This window comes from Nicotiana attenuata, unplaced genomic scaffold (assembly GCF_001879085.1).
Source record: "Nicotiana attenuata strain UT unplaced genomic scaffold, NIATTr2, whole genome shotgun sequence".
Taxonomy (NCBI): Eukaryota; Viridiplantae; Streptophyta; class Magnoliopsida; order Solanales; family Solanaceae; genus Nicotiana; species Nicotiana attenuata.
The window spans coordinates 428213-433902 of NW_017670741.1; the positions used below are offsets into that span (position 1 = coordinate 428213).

Sequence of the window (5690 nt, forward strand, 5' to 3'; positions counted from 1 at the left end):
TTATGAATTGAGTCTTCAAGCCTTTTCTAGACTCCTTTGTGATAGTGTTCATTGACGATATTCTTGTATATTCCCGAAGTCAAGACACTACAAGAAAACTGGCCTTTAACGAAGAGAAATCTAGTCCCTAAAAGTCTGTTTCTAGTCTCTAAACGTCAATTGCGACCGGCAAAATCTGGTCGCGACTCGTCGTTATTGCCTCCGCCGCTAAAGGTCAATAACGACGAGGTTTTTTCACTGGTCCCTAAATGTTTTAATGACCGGCGACCTTCTGGTCCCTAGAAACACATTCTAGAGACCATATTTCTGGTCCCTAAACACCTTAACCACAAGGTGTCAGCTGGTCCCCAATGTTTATAGGGACCAAAAATCTGGTCCTAAAAGTGATATATAGACCACAATAAGTATATAATTTTTTTTGGTCATGTAATATTAAATATTATGAATTTTATAATACATAAAAACAAACGAATATCAATAAATTCAATAATATCTGAATTTCATATATAAAATTAGTTACAAGTATTGTACTAACAACTCATTAGTATATCACTGTACGACCATAGTATAAGTCACTATATTGGTTACACAACCCTTGGAGAATCTCATTAGTATCACTGTACGATCATGGTATAAGTCACTATATTTCTTACACAACCCCTTAGGGGAAAAAAGAAAAACTAACATCCAAATGTAAAAAAATATATAAAACTTTGCCTTAACAAAAACTAAATCCTTTGAAAATAAGGTAACCTTTTGCCTAACAGTCCTGCCAAAATGATAATCAACTTGTTAACTTGTATGAAGTCTTCAAAACTTGTATGTGAGTCTTCAAAAGCTGTAACAATTAATAAAAAATATCCAGTAAGAAAAACTACAAAGATCAATAGTAAATATTAGTTAAATAATTGAGAGGTGATCATTATTGCTAAAATGAACAACTCTTATGAAACCAGCAGCATATAACCAAGCTTAGTTAATAATAAACTAGCAAAGTAAAAGAAAAAAGGGAACAACCATGCTTGAAAAATAAGACACTAGTAGAAACAGTGAGAAAATGAGATTTAGTTCATCAATGAAAACGAAGCAATGCATCTCAAAATATTCAAATGATATCCATGGGAAGAACACCCAGAAAAAATGGCAATCTTGCTTAGATGGGAGGTACAACAACAACAACAAAAGATAGAATTTATTTATCAATATTACACTCCAAGTGACACTTAGCCTAAGGAACAAAGTTAAGTTTAAAATATCATTGGCAGAGATAAACGATACAATCTTCTTTCAACATTAGTGATATATGGTAGAAGGTTCCAATATTATTTGGGAAATCTTGAGTTTAATGAAAAGGAATAAACTCAATAAGTAATTTGTTTCAGAGGTTTCAGCTTTATTGTCATCAATGCATTGGTTCTATATACGTATAATAGTATAAATGTAATAACAAATTATTAGCTGAGATAAATTGCATTCTAATGAAGTTAAATACATACCAATCAAATGCTAACAATGAACAAATAATGCAAAATAATCTTATATCTACTCCACTTTTACCTCAGGTATTAGAGATAGTCCGCCATATTTTTTCATCACCATGGTGGAACCCAAGAGAATGAATCAGTAATATAAAAATTTGGATATTTTCAGGTTCATAAAAGTTCATTTACTTCAAATGTAACTAACACATGCATTTAAATTACTAGGATTCACTTTTTTATTTTTAGTTGACTCATTTTTTACACTAGCATCTAAATATCGAGATTCATATAACATATAAAACGGCCAATTGTAAATCGCAAAGCACCAACTTACATGGGTTATGAAGCAATCATTCTGACAGTGGTTCTCCAAAACTTTTGCAAGATGATGAGATTACTGCCTGCCATATCATAGCTTAATTAGTACTACCAAAATAAGAAAACGAGTCCGAAAAACTATTACTCAAACTAAACCAGTAATGATTCAAGAAAAAGGATAATGGAATTCATACTTGAGTTAGAATCAATAGGACTTACATGATCTTGATGTATCTGTTTCAATGAAGCAGCAATTTCAACAAAATAATCTTACTAGTTATCAAGAAAATAGTCTCGTTGTTCTGTATCTCTGTTTTTGAGCTTCTAAGGTTTAACGTTTCGCTGTCGTATGCATATAATTTTAAGAGCTTCCTTCTTCCAACAGATAAAGGTTCTAATGACTGCTAACCGTTCCCTTCTAGCTTAGAAAAGGAACAGATATTTGCTATGGCAAAGAAAGGGAATGGAACATACATGTCAGAATTATTTAACAAGCTTACATGTACATGTTTCAAAAACTTTTTATTGCTCAAGAGTGAGCATCTTCTGGAACAAATTTACTATGTTCATCACAAATTTGTTCTTTTTATACTCCTAATGTAAGAAGCTATATGTAATGAAAAGAAAGAAAAAAACAAATACCTACAACTCATTAAAGTTCACCCTTTTTCTCCTCTAGTAAACGTGAATATAACCATAAATAATATAATTTTACCCCTGAATCAAGAAAACAAGTACAAAGCCATGAGAAAGAACCTGTCATGGAGTGTGGAAGACGACTAGATTTGCCATCCTCAATTGGGTTCCCATAAATTCACAATTTCTATAATAGAAATCCATCCTTGAATAGGACATCAATCTCATAAAACACATCACTCACCATTCAAACCACTGAACCAACAAAAGGAAAATTAAACAACAATTTGAAGTACAAAACAACCAAAATTTTAAGGCTATCAATTTTTAGCCACACAAATAGCTATGTATCATTTTCCTTTCCTGTTTGAGAGTGAATTAAGTAGATGAATTTCTTGTGAGAGAGCCTTATTCTGCCTAGCCAAGCTATGGCGAGAAGGAGCCACAAGCAGATGAACTAATTTTATAAAGCGACCTTGTATTGCTAAAACAAACAGAGAGTTCTCAAAGGATTACCTGGTACAGTTGAACTCTTAAACGCTTTGAATCTTCACTAATTATATGTTCACAAAAGGATATATAACCCAAACATAGAAAAAACTTCAATAGATTACTGCTGAAGAACCAGATCTAGAAAAGCAAGAAAACGCTAGCTTTTATTCGTCGACCCAATACTAGAAGCAACCGATGACAGATAAATTAAAAACCTATTTCGAATCAAATTAAAAATTAATTTAAGGTGATCCTAAGCCACGAACAGAGAATTTTACAAAATAAATAAGAACTACTAGAAGCTTCAGTACTAAATAAACAAAAAAGAAAAGTAAGCAGATTGAAAGATGAGAAAGAACAAACCTGAGAAATTGCAGCTTGAATAAAGAGATTTAAGGTTGAGAGAAAACTTCAGAGGGCGGAGAGTCATTCTTTTGGAGATGAATTTGAGAGGGTTTAGGCCCTTTGGGTAGGGATTTCAGAGGATGAGTGGAGTTTAAGTCTGGAATATTTTTACGATTTTTTTATTTTTCTAGAATCTAGATGCATAATTAAGTGATTCTTTTTCTCAATTAAAGTATAGCGACCAGAATTTTAATATTTCTATGGACTAGATTTTGTTCCGTCGTTAAATAAAAAGATAAAATCGGGAAATAATGACTAGAGAAAAATGTCGTCCCAATAAGTATACTTTAGTGACTAGATTATAGACTCGTCGCTAAAACTTGGTCGCTAATAAAACTTTTTCTTGTAGTGAGAGGATCATGCTAACCATCTCAGGGCAGTTTTGCAGACTCTTCAGCAACACCAATTGTATGCGAAATTTTCAAAATATGAATTTTGGCTTGAATCTGTCGCGTTCTTGGGTCATGTCGTCTCCAGGGAAGGAATCATGGTTGATCCTCAAAAGATTACAGCAGTGAAGAATTGGCCTAGACCTACCACTCCAACAGAGATTCGCAGTTTCTTGGGTTTGGCTGGGTACTACAGAAGATTTGTGGAGGGATTTTCTACTCTTGCCTCTCTCTTGAATAAATTGACCCAGAAAGCAGTTAAGTTCCAGTGGTCCGATGCTTGTGAAATGAGCTTCCAAAAATTGAAATCAAGATTGATTACAGCACCAGTATTAACCCTACCAGAGGGTACAGAGGGGTTTGTGGTGTGTTGTTATGCTTCAATGATCGGGCTTGGGTGTGTGTTAATGCAACACGACAAGGTTATAGCCTACGCTTCTAGGCAACTTAAGAATCATGAGAAGAACTATCCAACCCATGACTTAGAGCTTACGGCAGTGGTATTTGTACTAAAGATTTGGCGACATTATCTATATGTATTCACGGACCACAAGAGCCTTCAATATATTTTCAAGCAGAAGGAGTTGAATCTGAGACAAAGGAGATGGCTAGAGTTACTCAAGGACTATGATATCGATATTCTCTATCACCCGGGAAAGGCTAATGTTGTGGCGGACGCTCTTAGTCGAAAATCTATGGGAACTTTGGCTCATTTGAAGGTGTAACAGAGCCCGTTAGCCTGGGAGGTTCATAAATTGGCTAGTTTGGGAGTTCGTCTTGCGGACTCTAATGAAGGAGGGATAATTGTGCAGAGTAGGACTGAATCGTCGCTTGTGGCGGAGGTGAAAGAGAAGAAATTCAACGATCCATTATTAGCACAGCTGAAGGAGGGGATTCATAAACATAAGACCACAGCTTTTTCCTTCGGTGTGGACGATGGTACCCTACGGTACCAAGGCCGCCTATGTGTTCCGGATATTGACGGTCTTCGGGAAAGGATCATGGCAAAAGCTCATACTTCCAGGTATTCTGTGCACCCAGGTTCTACAAAGATGTATCATGATCTCAAAGAAGTTTATTGGTGGAACAACATGAAAAGGGAGGTGGCGGACTTTGTGGCAAGATGTCCGAACTCTCAACAAATGAAGGCCGAACATCAAAGGCCCGGTGGATTGGCTCAAAACATAGAAATTTCGATGTGGAAATGGGAAATGATCGACATGGATTTTGTGGTGGGGTTACTGCGCACTCCGCGCATGTTCGACTCAATTAGTGTGATCGTGGATCGACTCACGAAATCAGCGCACTTCCTGCCAGTCAAATCTACCGACACAGTGGAACAGTATGCTCAGTTGTATATCAAGGAAATAGTCAGGTTGCATGGTACTCCAGTCTCAATCATTTCAGATCGAGGGGCTCAGTTCACAGCCAACTTTTGGAAGAAATTTCAGCAAGGTTTGGGCACGCAGGTAAATCTTAGCACAACTTTTCACCCTCAGACAGACGGGCAAGCAGAGCGGACTATTCAGACGCTTGAGGACATGTTGCGTGCTTGTGTTCTTGATTTCAAGGGTAGCTGGGATGACCATTTGCCACTCATAGAGTTTGCTTATAACAGTAGTTTCCATGCTAGTGTCCAGATGGCGCCATTTGAGGCATTGTATGGTAGGAGATGTAGGTCTGCCATTGGGTGGTTCGAGGTTGGAGAGGCTGAATTGATAGGGCCGGACCTTGTGCACCAAGCCATGGAGAAAGTCAAAATTAATAAGGAAGGTTGAAAACTGCTCGGAGTCGCCAAAAGTCTTATTCGGACATTCGTCGCTGATATTTGGAGTTCAAAGAAGATGATTGGGTATTCTTGAAGGTTTCTCCCATGAAGGGTATCATGCGGTTTGGGAAGAAAGAAAAATTGAGTCCAAGGTATGTCGGACCGTACAAAATCATTCAGCGGATTGGTCAGGTGGCATAC

The 5690-nt window shown here is 36.7% G+C and overlaps 1 long non-coding RNA gene across 3 annotated transcripts; it reads right to left on the minus strand.

Moving 5' to 3' along the window:
- Window positions 1-474: 474 nt before the first annotated feature.
- Window positions 475-3486, minus strand: LOC109242862. 3 transcript variants are annotated; one of them, XR_002070455.1, is made up of 3 exons: window positions 3291-3486; window positions 1816-3065; window positions 475-838 (listed from the first exon to the last, which is right to left on the minus strand). It is a non-coding gene; the product is annotated as an uncharacterized LOC109242862 (long non-coding RNA). The 3 variants fall into 3 exon arrangements; XR_002070456.1 differs by having other exon boundaries at window positions 1816-2690; window positions 2952-3485; XR_002070454.1 differs by having other exon boundaries at window positions 1816-3474.
- Window positions 3487-5690: the final 2204 nt, after the last annotated feature.